The sequence below is a fragment of the Leucopleurus acutus genome, assembly GCF_964270905.1.
Source record: "Leucopleurus acutus genome assembly, chromosome: 8".
In the NCBI taxonomy this organism is placed as follows: domain Eukaryota; kingdom Metazoa; phylum Chordata; class Mammalia; order Artiodactyla; family Delphinidae; genus Leucopleurus; species Leucopleurus acutus.
The window spans coordinates 36,667,816-36,686,485 of NC_139151.1; positions in this window are offsets into that span (position 1 = coordinate 36,667,816).

Below are 18,670 nucleotides of genomic sequence, written 5' to 3' on the forward strand. Positions count from 1 at the left end.
AAAATTATAAGTTCTTTCTTCTGAGTGGACAGTGTTTCCATTTGTTTTGAAAGTTTTATTTTGCTCTTGATAAAACTTTGGCTTTTAAAAGGACAGTACAAGTAACACTTAAAACAAAAGTATTCAGAGTAACTAAATTGAGATTTAGCTTATACTTTCTATCACCTGAGAAAATTTGTTGCAGATGGAGGGTCTTGACTTGGATGTTGCAGACTGCCCAGGTGTGCTGGGATGTGAGCCCAGCAACTCAGAGCCCAAGCAGTACATGCAGTGCCTCAGGGAGGACTAGGCAATCAGTGACCCCTTGGAGGTTGTGGACTAAGCAACAAAAATCTAGTTATAAATGAATCAAATAGGTTACTGCTCCTCAGATCAAGTGCAGGAAAAAAAAAGGTGCATGGAATTACTTTCCCACAAAATTACTGGTGCCTATAATTGTACTTTGTTGATGCGTGTCCCCATTTTGATAGCATATGGAAATTTTGCTCTAAATTTACCTGCATAGAAAGTCTAAGATCAAACGCACACTGTGTGATTTAGAAGTGGCTATTCTAGCAGCTATTTCAATTATGTCATAGAGTTTGAAGTTGGAACTACAGGAGTTCTATAGAACTGTTCTTCCTTTCCGGTGGGTGCAGATGGGTGACATATTCATTTTTGAGGACAAAGAGGATTTCATAGGATATTTTTGGCCAGGAAAAAAAAAAGGCTCTAGGTAAGAAGTTCAGGGTCTTCATTCTGGGAAATTTTATTTAACATATGGTCTTATGGCATTATGTTTTTCTGTTGTGTAAGCTTTTTCACTGAATATTGTGGGTATTTTCTAGCAGAATGAGAGGACAGTTGTTAGGTCACTAAATTCAACCCAACTACATCTCAAAAAGAATATGCCATCTGTGCCAACTAAATAGAGGACACTATTGTAAATTGGGTTTTTCATTTCTTAAATAATGTGGATTTGTGTATGTGTGTATTGGGACATGTATGTGTGCAATATAAAATACAATATATATTTTAAAGAGCATACACATTCCTACATAGTTTTGTCAGATGCATTTAAACCTCATTTGCTATGAAGTTAAGTATGCAAGTCAATACTTGTGGTGTAAATAGCATTATTGTAAATCAATCTTTCTGGTCTTTAATTTGAGAAAAAGTGAAGAAGAAAAAGAGTCGCTAAACAAAGATGCAAGATTTCTGGAAGATTTCAGTTTATGCTTTCGGTTTTCAGTTTTCTTGTCTGATTTTGGTACTGTAATACATCATTCAGGGGCCTTCTAACTAAATATTTCATATTGATTAAATGAAATGATATTTATAAATATTTAACACAAGCCATGATATAAGAAAAATGTTCAGTGAATGTTTGCTCTTCCCATTCCTTTGTTTCATTTAGATCAAACTCTACTATGAACTTCCCTAACAATTCATATTCTAATACTGTATGCTTAGTCAAGATTTAAGATTTCTTCCCATTTTAGATTATGGGTTTTACATAAAAGAGTTTGGTTTACTTTTGATTGGGTGGAATGGAACATGTGTTCAGAGACTGCTTCCCTTTAGAGCTACTAAGAAAACCCTGAGGTATATTATTTATATGTATATATTTATGATATATATGTATATAAAATTTTAATATATGATAATCATTATCTCATGTATAATATGATAATGATTATCATATAAATGAGATAATTTTATATGTAAATATGAGAAGAGGAGATAGTGATAGATCTCTGGAAACATCTTTAAATTATGTATAATATATGTCATTATCTTCAGAATTTAAAGATGAGGCTACTGAACCATATAAATGAGTCTATTTGGTCAATGGAATTGCCACACATAATACAAATGACAAATGCTTTTGATTAGGATAAAATACTTTGTGCAACATTGTTTTGAGAATGTGTAGATCTTTTCAAAATATTTGCAAAAAATCCAAAGCTTTTAATGTTCCCCAAGCAGGTCTCATTTTTGGCATTCTCAAATTTATTTTGATGTATTATTGACATATAATTGTGTAACAGAAAAATATAGGCTTGAAGTCTAAGTTATAATCCCACTATGTTATAATCCTCGATGTCAGAGACTTATCACCAAATATTTCAATTTCCTATTTAGTCTATGATCTCCTACAATGAACTGTAACCTATTTCAGGGCATTCTTGACTACCTTTATCTATCGTTGTATTCCCAGCACCTGACATTACATTTGATGCACAGTAAATCATAAATGTTATTAGTGAATAATCAATTAATGAGTGGTCATGACACTTTCTGAATCTTAGTTGTCTCAACTTGTATGATTGGTATACTATTTTATTTATTTATTTATTGGACGCCCTGAAGCATGCGGGATCCTGGTTCCCCAACCAGGGATCGAACCTGTGCCCTCTGCAGTGGAAAAGTGAAGTCTTAATCACTGGACTGTCAAGGGAGTCCCCTGGTATACTATTTTAAAGCGATATTTGAAATGATAAAGCTGTCTAGTATCAAAAAGATATTTAAGTTTTTTTTGCTTTTAAACAATATATTAGTATCAACAATCATTTCCTAAGTTCACTGTATCCAAGTATTAGAGAAAAAAATTTCCTGACAAAAGTTAACCTTTTTTCCAATGACCTCTAAGCCCATGTAGCGTTAACTGCAAATAATAGTCTACTTGAACACTGATTTAAGAGGGTAGAATGCTTCACACTTTATACACTTAATATTATTTTAATATAACTGTCATAAAGGAGCGGGCAAACTTACTTACTAGCCCTGGTAAAATGCAATTAGAAACATAGAGCCTCATGGTACAAGGGACAAATATCCAAAGGAATTTGTGTGATTTTGTGATCCAAAAGAAAAGCTAGTCAGTAAAAGACTGAAGTAACCTAATCTAGGGAAATAAAAGGCATAGACCATAGAAAGACACCTCATCTCACCAAGTAACCACTGATTCCCATCTGAAAATGCTCCATTGCTCAAAACAAAACATCTGGATATCATCAATGATTTTTAATATCAACTTTAAAATGCTTCCCAAGGGACTGCCCAGGTTAAAGGAGAATATTAGGATATTCTTTTTCCCAAATGGTCTTCTCTCTCTCACCTCTACCCACCCCTCTCAAAAGAGACTGATAGGCAAGCTTCCCCGGAAGATGGAATTCACTGTAATGGCACAAATCCCCAGAAAGTTTAGAAGTAGGAAGAGGAAATTAAATTTTTTGTGTCAACTTTCTACTTATGAAAGAGGCCAAAGACAGGAAGGTGCCAATGAAATTACTGTGCAGGGAGATTTCACTACAGAAAAGTTGTTTATTAAAAGGAATCAGAAGGGAATGTTAGAATTGTAGAATTACTGTAGGAATTATGTATTAACAATTTCTGTAAGTATTTGTTTTAGAGATTATATAAGTAATATGTATTTAATGTGGGCGACTTGAAGAAAAATGTAGCTCAATTTTTACAGCATTTTAACTTTAATGTTTAATTTAATGTTAATTTAATTAATATTTTAATGTTTCCTTTCAATTCTTTCTTTTAATATTTTAAGATCATTTGAAATATATGCCTGTTTCCTATTTAAAACATATATTTAAAACATTTACTTTCATATATCTCTTACATACAATTTTAAAGGCTCTGTAACATCCCAGAGTCTTTAGGAAAGCACACACTTGAGAGGTTTTTCTTCTCTATAAAATGGATTGTGTTCACCATAATTAATGTTAACTAAAAGAAAAACACACAACATAAGAACTGTGAGTTTCAGTTTTACTCAGGGACTTTACTGAGAATTATAACCCAGGAAACAGTGTCTTGGTAGCTCTGAGAGAACTGCTCCAAGTAGGTAGGGAGAGAAGCCAGTATGTATATGATTTTTTGGCTAGGGAATACGTGCAGTCAAGCAAGCATTTCCATATGAGGTTACTCTTAGTAACAAGAAACAGATATCTCAATGATTTTAATGCTTTTCTTTGTATGGGAAGATGCAAGAATCTGAGTTCATTAAAATTCTTCCTGAAATGTACATTTAACTATCTAATGCCTGTTTTTCTGAAATGCAGAGTTCCTCATCCTGTTTTTAGTCCTGAATTTCTCACAGGGTGCACTGCTGGTCAGTGTCTACAGTGGCTAATGATTCAATCCTTGTAGAACTGGATGGTGGCAATATCCTTTGTTTTACACTAATTTCTGATTATTTATCATCTTTTTTCACTTCTGAGACACACTGAAAATTTATCAATGACCTTCAAAATGTATTAATAAAATTTATTAGTGCCCACTTCATTTTCTGATATCTCTGGTTATACCAGAGATATAACAGTTTGCATTTTGGGGTCTTTTTTCTTATTTTGTGTTTATTCTTTTTACTATATATCCATGTTTATACAAAAATAAACAAATATGTCTGACAAAGAGAACCATATATTACAAAAAATGGCTTTGAAAATAAACTTTCAGAGTTTAATTCTAGCTACACTACTTAGAAAACTGCATGATTTTGAACAAGCTATTCAACCTCCTCAGGCTTTATTTTTCTCATCTATAAGATGGGAAAAGCTTTAGTGTTTATCTCCTAGGATCGTTGTAATTATTTAATAAAATTATGTAAATAAATATTCTTAAAAGAGTCTACAGGATATTAAGTATTCAGTACAACTAGCTATTATTTGTATCATTAGTACTGTTATATATAAACTACTTAACACTAGAGTCAGATACATAATTTTAATATTTAAATGCACAGGAAGTTAAAACCAGTAAATCTGAGGCACAATTCTTATAATTAATTGGATGATGTTCTCACAGTAGTGAAATATATGATAAGGCACAGACACAAATGCTGAACCTCATCGACTGCATTAAAGTTGAAAAAATATCTAAGAACCGATAGCAATATCTTGCACTTTGAGGCAAGTTAATATTTTGCCTTATTTTTAAAATTCCTTCTTGACTACTAAATCTCTGGTGTGTGTTTAATGTGAAAGTAGAAATCATTTGAGTTCAATTATTTTTGTTTTTGAAAATGCTAATATGAGAATAGTGCTATATAGGTTTTTTTTTCCTTTTTATTCCTATATTAATGTAAATACTTGTAATAGAGATGATCTATTAAGCCATGTCCCAGACACTTTAAATATTTTCTGTGTTAGCCTTACACACACTGAATACTTTGAGATCATTTGATTATTACTATGGAGAGACGATTTATAAAAGTATAAATTAAGTCTATCACTGTTTTACGCCTGATGAAGGATGCATTAACAAACAAAGATGGATGGGTAAGAGAGAAAAAAAGAGATGGGAGGGAGGGAGGAAGAGAGACATCTGTATATCTGGGTAGAGGTGTTATAACAGTTGCTGATTTTCTTAAATTAGGAATTTAAAATGCACGAATTAGCTATTTGACTTCAGACAAATATTGCAATTTCTCAATGACATTCTCCGTTATAAAAATGAAACAATATTCTCAATCATTGGGATATTGTAATTGTCATACTGGGGGTATGGGAATGCACATAAAAATAGCAAACCATTATAAAAAAAATTGTAATCTTAAAAATTGCAGTTTTTTAAATAGAACATATTTCATGCTATACATTTGGATGGTTTCACTAAGGTAAAATTATATTAAAAAAAAGAAAAAAACTTAGAAAAAAAGTATGTTAAAAGAACTTGGTTAAGGAACAATAGAGAAAGGAGTCTGTAACTTTTCAGGAAAATATATTGGAAATGTATATGTCAAAAGGTAAATTGAAGTAGCATTGCATCGGTACCAGTCAGGGTTCTGTCTCCATTTTTTTTTTTTTTTCTTGTGCATTGAGCAGGCTCAGCGACCATGGCCCACGGGCCCAGCCGCTCTGCGGCCTGTGGGGTCTTCCCAGACCAGGGCACGAACCCGTGTCCCCTGCATCGGTAGGCAGACTCTCAACCACTGCGCAACCAGGGAAGCCCTCTGTCTCCTTTTAACGTATGATTTAATCCTCTAATCTTCAGCTCTCTCTTCTGAAACATTCAGTGACTGATTCTTTGTATATCAACTATTAATCTCTTTCCAGTATATGGTTGTCCTTTTCCCCAGTGAGGGAAATAGATTTCCATTCATGCACTCAACAAATTTGAAATGAATTTTTGTGTGAATCAGGTACTTTTATAGGAAGTAGAAATACAGAAAAATTAAATAGTACCTGAAAAAAAAAAACTGGTTAGGAAGATATATAAACATTTAATTACATTACTGTATCTAAATGTCGAATGCTGTTGTGTTCAGCTCACTACAATAATAGAGCATTAATAACACTACTTAGAAGAGTTGTGGATGGCTTCACAGAGGAAGGAGCATGCAAATTTGAATTTGAGTAATGATCCAAAATGACATTTTTCTTTTAATTTCTGTTCAATCACAAAAAATTAATGACAAAATAAAAACTTAGATGAAGCTGGTTTACCTTGCCATAAACCCAAATGTGGAAGTGAAATGCATAGAGATTAAAAAAAAAATTGCAAATTTAAATCTCAAAAGATGAACTTTGTACTCAATAGAAGGGCTTTTTCTCTTAAGAATAAAAACATTATATTTCATTTGTTATTATCTCTTTTTATTTAAAACAACTAGTATTCAGATTATCATTGTTATATGTGATCAACTATAACAAGAACTTAAGTCAAAAACTTTAATGTGAAAATAGATTGAGGTACAATATGAGCTGCAAGAAAAAAAAATAGAGTACTTTTTCTTAGTGTTTGCTTTTGCAATATAGATTTTTCTAGGAGTTGTATATTCTCAATTCAAAACATCTGCAGGGGACTTCCCTGGTTGTGCAGTGGTTGAGAGTCCGCCTGCCGTTGCAGGGGACACGGGTTCGTGCCCTGGTCCACGAGGATCCCACATGCTGCGGAGCGGATAGGCCCGTGAGCCATGGCCGCTGAGCCTGCGCGTCCGGAGCCTGTGCTCCGCAACGGGAGAGGCCACAACAGTGAGAGGCTCGCGTACCGCGAAAAAAAAAAAAAAAATCTGCAGGGATCTAAAATCAGAGCTCACGTTGCCATTATAAAACAAGTATACTTGACTCAGTGTCAACCCTTATTAGGATAACACTATTTTCTCTGAGACAGGGAAATATGTTTGTAGGACAGTGGCTTATAAGTTTTTCCTTCCTGGACCCCTTGGTAATGATATAAGCTATTCTCACTGTTTTCCCACATTACTGAAAGGTAATTTCAGTACTGAAATTCTCACTGTTTCTCACTCTAAGCTATTCTCACTGTTTTCCCACATTACTGAAAGGTAATATATAGCTGCTTCTGAGACTCTATGACTTTGAAACCCCTGAATACCAAATTACATGTTTTCATCACTTTACATTGGTAAAGAAAAATCTGCTATAAGCATGATCCCAGGAGTGGAATGTTCCAGTTAATCAGATATTCTTATGCTCTACTACTTCTTTCATTCTCCAAATCAGTCTTTCAGATTCCCACCCCTTCCACAGATGCCCCTAGGCTATATTTCCATATGTCAATGGTTAATATAAGAAAATCAGATTTTACATCCTCTGTATTCTTCATTCACTGACTCTATGACTCAGGTAATTAACCTAGTGACTGTGATTTTAGTTTTTTTTTTTATTTGAAAAATGAGGATAGAAATGATATCTCTCTACCTCGTCAGATCAATGTATAGAGTATTACTGACAATGCAGAAGCCTCTTTTATGCCTGGTCATATATTATTATGGTCTTCATTTGCATTTCTCCAATATGCTTATCAGATTTTTAAATATCCTCTTTTTGTAAAGACTTGTTCAATATTTTTGCCAAGTTTTGAGGTGACTGTCTCTTCTTATTAATTTTTGGAAATTCCTTACATATTCTACATATGAGTCCTCTCTCTGATATATGTATTGCAATATCTTTTCCCTTTATTTAACTGACCTTATATTCCCTTATTGGTGTGCTTTGATGATTATGCATTTAATTTTATAAAGGTCTATTTATTTATTTTTTCCTTTATTGTTAGTCCTTTCTGTATCCTGTCAGAGACATGTTACCCTCACGTCTGCAAGGTAATAAAGATGTTCTCATATGGTACCATTCAAGGAACTGTTTTACCTCTTCCATTTATGTCTATAATCCATGTGGAATTTATTTCTGTATATTGCATACTGTATTTGATTTTTCCATGTAGATATTCAATTGATCTAGATATGTAAGACGTGTTTTCCCTACTTCAATTGTTTTCACTAGAGAAGTCATCTTGTGCTATAGTTATTTGAGGAAAGGTTTTTAGTAATAGCCTAATTTTTGTAAATAGACACAGGATTTTTCAGATATTCCTATTTATTCTTGTATCAGGTTTTATAAGTTATATTCTTCTAGATTAATTTTCACTTTATATGAGTTATTTTCTTTGTTAACATGAAGTTACTCTCCTTTTGGTTTTGTTCTTTTCTGTCTATGGTGATGTACATTTTAATATTCTTTATATTGATAATATGTATATCCCAGTTTGATTAGTCTATGAATGTATCATTTGTATTAATCTTTAAAATAAAAAAAATTTTTTTCATTTTTTCTATTAGTATTGATTTGATGTTAATTTCCTTTCTTTTATTTATATAGATTATGTTTTAGCACTATCTTTAACGCATAACATTCCTTCCCTATATAAGCTTTATTGTCACAAGTTTGGATATATATTTTTTCATTTATATTCAGTTCAAAACATTTAATAAATTCCTCTATGACTTATTTTTGACCCATGAATTAGGTAAAGACACATTACTTAATTTCCAAATATTCTGAGTTTTCAAATTATTCTTATTGATTTCCTGTTTAATTCTAGTATAATCAGACTACATATTCAGTATCAGTATAAAACTTTGAAATTAGTTGAGCAAAATTTTGGTAATTGTTCCACAGTCACTTAAAAAGAATGCACATTCTACAGAATGTCCCATACTCTCTAAGCTATCAAATCCATGGTTAATTCCCATTTTTAATTGAAGATATTAACATCTTCCCTACTATCTTCATTGCCATCACTATTTAGAGTACCAATTCCCATATTTCCATCGAACACCCTATCCTCTCAGTTTCTTTACCTCATGCCAACACAATTCACCTCAGTCACCCACTTCCATGGTCTTACTCTAAGCCAGAGTTTCTTATCATCTTGCTGTGGTGGTGTGTATTTGTGTCATCATTAAGATACTGGTATATTCCTTTGGTCACAAAGGCACCTGTGTGGGACTGTGAGGGCCACAGCCCAGAATCTTGCCACACTTAGATGAAAGGAACCCTTTCTACAGTTATCTGCTGCTATGTTCTATATGTCAGTCTTGTTAATTTCATGGTTTAAGTTTTCTATATTCCAAAAGGTAGTTTTCTATACTTGTTACTAAGGAACATTTGTTAAAAATTTCAAGTGTAATTTTAGATTAGTTAAATTCATTCAGCTAATTTTTCTCAGTTTTTACTCTCTATATCTTAAAGCTATGTTATAAGACACATGCATATTTAATACTTCTTTGTCTTAGTTTTAAATTGACCCTTTTTTATAATTATGATTCCTTTTTATCTTAACTAATATTTATTGTCTCAAAGTTTATGAGTTCCTATTTCAATATACAATACCAGCCTCCTTATAAATGGTATTTTTATAGTATATCTTTTTCCAGCCTTCTATTATCAACTTTTTGTGAACTTGTATTTAAGATATAAGGATAATTGAGGTGGTCGGTTAAGGTTAATTGAGGTTAATATGTTGCTAGGAGTTGGGCTACAATGTTTACTGTAGCTGTAGCTCTAGGGTCCATGATTTTCCCTCTCCTTTTATTTGTGTCCTTCCCTAAGAACTCTTTTTAAAATAGACAGTTTGTCTTATAGTGCTTTCATCTGCAATTTACAATTATTTTACTGGAGCTCTGGTGGTGTCTTAGTAAGGTGTGTAGGAGGGGAAGCTTTTATAATCTTATGATTAAACTGAATTTTTTGGTGGGTGTTTGTCCTTGGGCTATATAATGACCCCTTCATGAGTGTTTATTTTCTCCCCCTCTGTCTTTTATAAGAGATAGAAATATCTAGCATAGCTGTCATTGGGTACTTGCCTTTCCCTCCAGGTGAGATAAGACTTTCCTAAAGTCTTATCACTTAGAAAATAAGTCTTTATTATAGAAAATCTCTTGAAGGTATTTCAAAATGGTTACTTTCATCTCATCCTGAGGGGATCTTTAGTGACTCCTCACTGTGAAAACTTGCTAGATTCCTAGAATTAGAACCCATGGAAGTGTGCCTCCCCTGGAGTTTCTCACTCTCATGCTAGTCCATCCTTATTCATACTCTCCAGCAATTCTAGCATTCCTACCAGTTAACAGCTCCAGGGACTTTTGCTTCAGATAAAAATATCTTGTCTGCTTTCTTGTATGCACCTCTCTCTCCAAATTTTGGAGTAGCAGTTTACTTTTACCTCCATGACTTGTAGCAAATATATGAACTGACACTGACATTCCTTTCCAAGTCTTCCAGAGCAATCAACTATGAATTACATAAACCAGTCATTTGATTTCTCTGTTTGGTATTAATCTTTACTTCAAACATTTTCTACATTTACCCCAAGAAAATATAAATTACGTCTTTGAGAAGACTTAAAAAATAGTTAACGCCTGTCACAGAAGTGAAGAGAACTTTAGGAAAAATAGCTTACATTATAGTTTATGAAATTTATATGTGACTTCTCCAAAATGAAGAAAAAGGAAAGGAAATATATATTATGGAAATATCAGCCTTTGAGAGGATGTGCACAGGGCACACAGAACTAGTAAAGAGAAAAAAAGGAGAGGTAGAACAAACATACATCCAGTGAAAACATTGGGCTGTGGAAGTGCCAAGATTAATCACAGCCTGTGAAGTATCATCTAGATTAAAAATTATTTTTCAGTATCATATTGCTATGTCTTAAATACATTCCCATTTTTAAACTACTTAGAGATTCCCTTCTTGCATAAATCCTAACATGATTAGGTCCCAGAAATTATATATGGTTTGAAAGAGAGTATCTAAAAGAGAGAAAATTTTAATACTAGTTAACATGATTAAATATTAATACTGGTTAATATTTGTACTTAGCAGGAGCATTCCCATCTATTATATACTAGATATATAATATCTAATGACTAATAATATATATATTATTAGTCATTACATCCTACTTCAAGTATAGTTGACCCATGAACAACATGAGGGTTAGGGATGCCAACCATCCTGCAATAAAAAATCTGCCACTAACTTATACTTGGCTGTCATTATATGTAGTTCCTCCTATCTGCAGTTCCACATCCACAGATTCAATCAACCATGGATTATGTGTTACTGCAGTATTTACTATTGAAAAAATTCCACCTATAAGTGCACCTGCCCAGTTCAAACCTGTGCTGTTCAAGGGTCAACTGTATCTTCACATAATTTGTGTTCTTTTAAAATAATAAAGGACAGAAAAATATCCCCTTGAAATATGTGCCAGATTATCTCAACCTCTGGACTCCTGTTGAGGGTAGTACAAAAAAGCAAAATTAATGGCTTGAACGGAGGAAGCCTAAAGAGTGTATCCAGGGCTGCATGGACTCCTGGATCAGGCATTCTTAGAGTTGATGGGAGCTGAACGACCCATGATACAGAGGAAGTTTTGCTTTTCATAGAAGATTCACGTAAAGAGAAGAATATCCAAGGGCATTCAGCTGCAGATTCCTTTGAATCTCCAAAATGAAGGGACTGCTTCTTCCATGGGTACTTGGAAGAGTCTGCCTGAACTGACAGAATTTGATGGATCTGTAATGAGCCAGAATGGTAGCTGATTGATTCTTCTTCCTGGGTTTGGAAGAGGGGGCAACATATGTACTTGAGAAGATCAGAGAGCACAAAACTTCTCTAGACCTTTTGAAGAGGAATAAAGTTTTGTCATTTAATTTACCACCAGCCTATGTCGATAGTAATTCTATTTCACTGCTTGCATTGCTTTCCTACTTTTTGACAAACTATAAAGGCCTAATGTGTATAGGTATCAATGGATTTAAAACCATCATAAATATGTACATGACACATACATACACATATACATATGCACATATACAACTCAACAACCTAAGGGAAGAGATCCAAGTTGTATATCACAAAGAAATGTTTAATAAAGAAGTACTGCTAGATTGTCAAAATGAAAAAAATAAATTAAATGTTTTTTTAAATAAAGCAAAAATAATTTATGAAATGAAATTTGAATTTTTTAAAAAGTGGGGAAAAAAAACAAAGAATTGACCCTACTGATAACATAATTGATTGTTTCAAACATCCAATAAAAAATTCAGAAAATAGAATAAACAATGAGATAACATAAGGAAAAAGATGAGACAGTTGGAAGAAAGATTCAAAGACATAATGTGAACAATACATGCTCCAAAAGGAAGAAAAATATAAGGATAACAAATTAAACAATTAAAATAAGAGAAATCCCTTTATCTAAGAAAAAGACCCAAGTTTTTACTGCTGTAAAAGCCATAATATAAAAGTGTTCAGCAGGGAAACTAAACATGTACAAACTCAGTCACATCATTTTGTAAGTAATTTAAATTATAGTTTTTTAACAAAATATAACTATAACAAAACTTTAATTTCTGTTATATTATTATAGCATGTTTCTGCATATATACCTAAATAAGGTATACCACAACTTACCATCATTGATTTCAATATGAAGGAAGCCAGATGTAGTTGGGAAAATAACTGAAATTTTTTAATGTATGAAATGTTTAAGGCATGCCACATATGTAAAGAATACAGTAACCAATGACAAACCTAGAGGATGAAACATTATTTATAAGGGGAAATGTTTTCTTCTTTATGGCAGCATTTCCCCCTCTCCTGCCCACAGGTAATGGCATAGCTGAAGGTAGTTTTTATAATCACATCTTTCTTTAATATATGTAGCTAAGTATCTAAGAATCATATTTTGAAACTTTATAAACAGGTAACATTACATATGCATAGGAGTTTAAATTTTTTTGCTGTTATAAACAACAGGGCTGGGAATATTCCTAGACATATATTCATTTTTGTTTATTGAAGGATAGTTAACTTACACTGTAATATTAGTTTCAGATGTACAACATGGTGAATCAATATTTTTGTAGATAATACTCCATATAAATTTATTATGAAATATTGGCTATATTCCCTGTGCTGTACATTACATCTTTGTAACTTATTTATTTTATAACTAGTAGTTTGTACCTCTTAATCCCCTTCATCTATTTTGGCCCTCCCACTACCTCTTTCCCCTCTGGTAAACACTAGTTTGTTCTCTGTATCTGTAATTTTGTTTCTGTTTCATTATATTTGTTCATCTGTTTTATTTTATTAAATTGCTCGTATTAGAGAAAACATACACTATTTGTCTTTCTCTGTCTCACTTGTTTCACTAAGTGTGATACCCTCCAAGTCCATCCTTGTCACAAATGGCAAAATTTTATTTTTGTGGCTGAGTAATATTCCATTGCATACATATACCACGTCTTCTTTATCCACTCAAATGTTGATGGACACTTAGGTTGCTCCCATATCTTGGCTATTGTAAATAATACAGCCATGAACATTGGGGTACATATATCTTTTCAAATTATTATTATTATTTTTATGTTTTGTGCTACACAGGTCTCTCACTGTTGTGGTCTCTCCTTTTGCAGAGCACAGGCTCCAGATGCGCAGGCTCATGGACCCAGCTGCTCTGCAGCATGTGGGATCTTCCTGGACCAGGGCACAAACCCACATCCCAGGCATCGGCAGGCGGGCTCTCAACCACTGTGCCACCAGGGAAGCCCTCAAATTATTTTTTATTTTCTTTGGGTAAGTACCCAGAAGACAAATTGATGGATCATATGGCAGTTCTATTTTTAATTTTTTGAGGGTTATATCTCATTGTGCTTTTGATTTGGATTTCCCGAATAATTAGTGATGTTGAACAGTTTTTCATATGCCTGTTGGCCATTTGTATGTCTTCTTTGAAAAAATGCCTATTCAAGTCCTCTGCCCAATTTTTAATCAGGCTTTTGGGGGTTTGGGGATATTAAGTTGTATGCATACTTTATATATTTTGATATTAACCCTTTATCAGACATATTATTTGCAAATATATTCTGCCTTTTAGTAGCTTGACTTTTCATTTCATTGATGGTTTCCTTCCCTGTGCAAAAGTTTTTAAGTTTGATTAGGTCCCATTTGTTTATTTTTGCTTGTTTCCCTTGATTGAGGAGATAGATCCAAAAAAAATATTTAAAAAAACAAATATCAGAGAGCATACTGGTTATATTGGTTATGTTTTCTTCTGGGACATTTATGGTTTCAGGTCTTATGTTTAGATATTTAATCCATTTTGAGTTTATTTCTGTTTATGGTGTGAGGAAATGTTCTAATTTTATTTTTACTTTAGCTGTCCAGTTTTCCCAACAATACTTACTGGAGATTGTCTTTTCCCCATTGTCTATTCTTCCTTCTAATGTCATAGATTAATTGACCATATATGTCCAGGTTTATTTCAGGACTATCCATTCTGTTCCATTGATCTATGTGTTTGTTTTTGTGCCAGTACAATACTGTTTTGATTACAGTAGCTTTGAAGTATAGACTAAAGTCAGACAGCATGATACCTCCAGATTTGTTCTTTTTTCTCAAATAGCTTCGGCTATTTAGGGTTTTTTGTGGTTCCATACAAATTTGAGGATTATTGGTTCTATTTCTGTGAAAAATATCATGGGTATTTTGAAAGGGATTACATTAAATATGTAGATAGCTTTGGATTGTATGTGCCTTTTAACAATATTAATTCTTCCAACTCAAGACCATGGAATAGTCATTTGTTTTTATAGTCTTCAATTTTCTTCATCAATGTTTCTTAGTTTGCAGAGTATAGGCATTTTACATCCTTGATTAAATTTATTCCTAAATATTTTATTCTTTTTGAAGCAGTTGTAAAAGGGATTTTTTTTCTTTCTGATATTTTATTATTAGTGTATAGAAGCACAGATTTCTGTATATTAAATTTTGTATCCTATAACTTTACTGGATTAATTTATTTGTTGTAATAACTTTTAGTTATTAAGTTTAGTTATTAGTTATACAACATCTCTAGGATGTTGTATACATAATATCATGTCATCTGCAGATAGTGGCAGTTTTACTTCTTCCCTTCAAATTTGTATGCCTTTCATTTCTCTTTCTTGTCTGATATCTGTGGCTAGGAATTCCAATACTATGTTAAATAGAAGTGGCAAGAGTGGGCATTCTCATCTTGTTTTGGATCTTAGGATGTTAGCTGTGGGTTTCTCATAAATGGCCTTCATTATGTTGAGAGATGTTCCCTCAATACCAAAGTTGATGAGGGTTTTTATCATGAATAAATGTTTAACTTTGTCAATGCTTTTTCTGCATTTATTGAGATGATCATATGATTTTTATCCTCCATTTTGTTAATGTGGTATATCACATTGATTTGCAAATTTTAAACCATCCTTGCATCCCTGGAATAAATCCCCCTTGATCTTGGTGTATGATCCTTTCTATGCATTGTTGAATTCATATTGCCAATATTTTGTTGAGGAATGTGTAACTATGTTTATTGGCCAGCAATTTTCCATTGTTGTAGTGTCTTTCTCTGATTTTGGTATCACGGTAATGGGACTCTGTAATTCCTGTGCCTGAACATCTGTTTCCTTCTTCAGTTTGGGTATGTTTTCAGCTACAATTTTATCAAATACATATTCTGTCCCTTTCTTTCTCTCTCTTCTCCTTCTGGGACCCCTATAACGCAAATGTTAGTGTGCTTCCTGTCCCACAGGTGCCTTAAACTATCTTCACTTGTTTTGTTTTTCTTTTTTCTGCTCTGATTGGGTGATTTTCACTATTCTAAGTGACATGTGTTTTTCTGTATCACCTAATTTGTTGTCAATTCCTTTTAGTGTAGTTTTCATTTCAGTTGCTGTATTCTTCAGTTCTAATTGCTTCTTTTTCATATATTCTAGTCCTTTGTTGAAGTTTTCACTGTGTTCCTTTATTCTTTTCCCAAGCTCAGTGAGAGGTTTTATTACTATCACTTTGCACTCTTTATCAGGTAAATTATTTATCTCTGTTTCCTTAGGGTTTACCTGGGGTTTTATCTTGCTCTTTCATTTGGAATATATTCCTCTGTCTTCTCATTTTATTAGACTTACTCTGTCTCTATGAAATTAGGCAGAAGAGTTACCTATCCCAGTCTTATGTGGGAGCATCCTTATGCAGTCTATGTGTGCTCAGTGGCTTTGGTGGGAGAGCTGGATCTGAAGTGAGCAAAAGCCATGTCTTCCCCCTAGGTGCACTGGCAAACACTGTCTTGGTGAGAGATGGGCTGAAGACAGCTCTATCCTGGGGGCAGGTATGAGCTGGAGCTCCTCCCAGGCTCACTGATGGTTGCTGCGGTGTTAGGGGTTAGGTCCAGGGCCTGAGGGGCTGGATCAGGAGCCCTGAGGGAGTTGGGTTTCTCCCTGTAATAACAGCAGTTTCCACTTTGGTTGGGAACAGGACCAGGTCCAGAATATTTACAGCCCCACTTCTGAACTGGTTCTATTTCTCCCTGGTACATGAGTGTGATGGTGATTAGGTTGAAGTTGCCTCCTTGGTTAGGGGTGGAGTTGGGGCCCAAGGGGCTGGAGCTGTACTTCTGAGCTGGCTTTTTTTCCTGGTACATGAAATGGCAGTCTCCACCTTAGTGGAGAGCAGTAGCAGGCTGGGGGTACACAGTGGTGGTCCTGGCAGGCTGGCCAGAAAACCAGGCAGTTTTCAACCTGCTGTCTCTGTGCTGAGACTGGGAGCAGGTAGTCTGCATGTTCCTCAAGAGCAGAATCTTGATTTCTTATAATCCTCTGGTAAACCCCACTGGTTTTCAAACCAATCAAGGGGGCTTGTCTTCCCAGTGCCAGGCCCCAGGTCTAGATGCCTAATATGGGGCTCATACCCATTGTTTTTTTAGGGAGAATCCCAGAACCTGTGGTATCCCTTCCTCTCTGGGTCACCTGTTAGGGACGTGTGTCCTGACTGTATTGCTTTACCTCTCCCTCACCATACTCATTTTTGTTCTTTCTTTATAGACTTGGTTGCAGGAAAGCCATTCTAATTATGCTAATCTTCAGGTCATTCTCAGCAAGAGTTACTCTCTATGTAGTCACAGTTTTGATGTTTGAGGGGAGAGGTAAGCTCAGGGTCTTCTTACTCCACAATATTGATTCCCTTTCAGACACATATGAGTCATTTTTGTGCATATGAGACATTTTCTAGGCTAAATAATTTGGAGGGAAATTACTAATTCCAGGATATTAACATCTTCTTCTTTACTAAATATTGCAAAATTGCTTTTGTCTTTTCTTTTTCTTAACGGTTTGTGTTTTTAAAGACTTGGTATTAGTAATTTTTGTATGTTTGGTAAAGATTTGATTCTAAGTTGATGATTTACCATTTTTATTTGGGGAGGAAAATTTTTAATGTTTATATAGTTAAACATCTAATTTTTGTACGTCTAAGATAATAGTATATGACTATAAAATTTTAAAAAAATTGATTTTCTTCTTACCACCTTGAAGATAGTGTTTTATTTTTTTCTGGCTTTTCTGCATAGCATTGTGAAATTTACTTTACATTTTAATATTGTATCATTGTAAGCAGGCTTTCCTTCTTTTGATTATCTTTAATGTCTTTTCTTTAAATTTTTATGGTCTGTCATTATGATGCTGAGGCATATAATATTAAAATTTATACCTGAGCTCTACCAAACCAGAAGACCTTCAAGTTAATCAAGCTGGGAGTAGCTTGAGGTCCCTTGGATCAGGTAAGGAGTACATATTTAACCACAAGTGCACATGAGGGAAGGCCAGAACCAAGGTGCATAAACTAATTTTCTAATTTTGCTTTTTTTTTTTCTCTTGAGGACTGATTTATTTTAGTCTATGCTTATAATGAGGGAAAATGTATTTGTGGTTCCTAGTTTTATGTTAGAGTTCCACTTTTCTTCCTTTTACTCCTTTTACTTTCATGGCTGCTAAAATAAACACTTCTATATATTTCAGAAATTTATAAATTTGCTTAGCATTGCCAGCATAATATCTTATTATCCTGCATCAATTTTTGTCCCTAGGGATTGTTTCTTACTTTTTTTGACCAAAGTTATGATGTTAGAAAGATAATTTATTAGATTTTATTAGGCATTTCTTTGTGTTTTATAGTAGAACGGTTCATAGTATTGCATTTTGCTGGACACAGAAGAATCTTTGCATTGTATTAATAATTTGTTTCTATATAATTATTTTAATTTTATTATAGTAATTGTGTATTCACATACAATTGTAAAATATAATATACAGTGTGAAAAACCTTTCCACCTTCCATAAATGGTAACGATTTAGAAAATATAATGCAGTATCACAACCATGATATGACAGTAATACATGTTTTTATTAATGTTCTAATTTCCCCAAGTTTTGCTTGTTCTCCTGTGTATATGTGTGCATGTGTGTTTAACTGTACATATTTTATTACCTGTGTCGGTTTGTGTATCTACCATCATAGTTGAGATATATACAGCTCCATTACCACAAACATCCTTCATG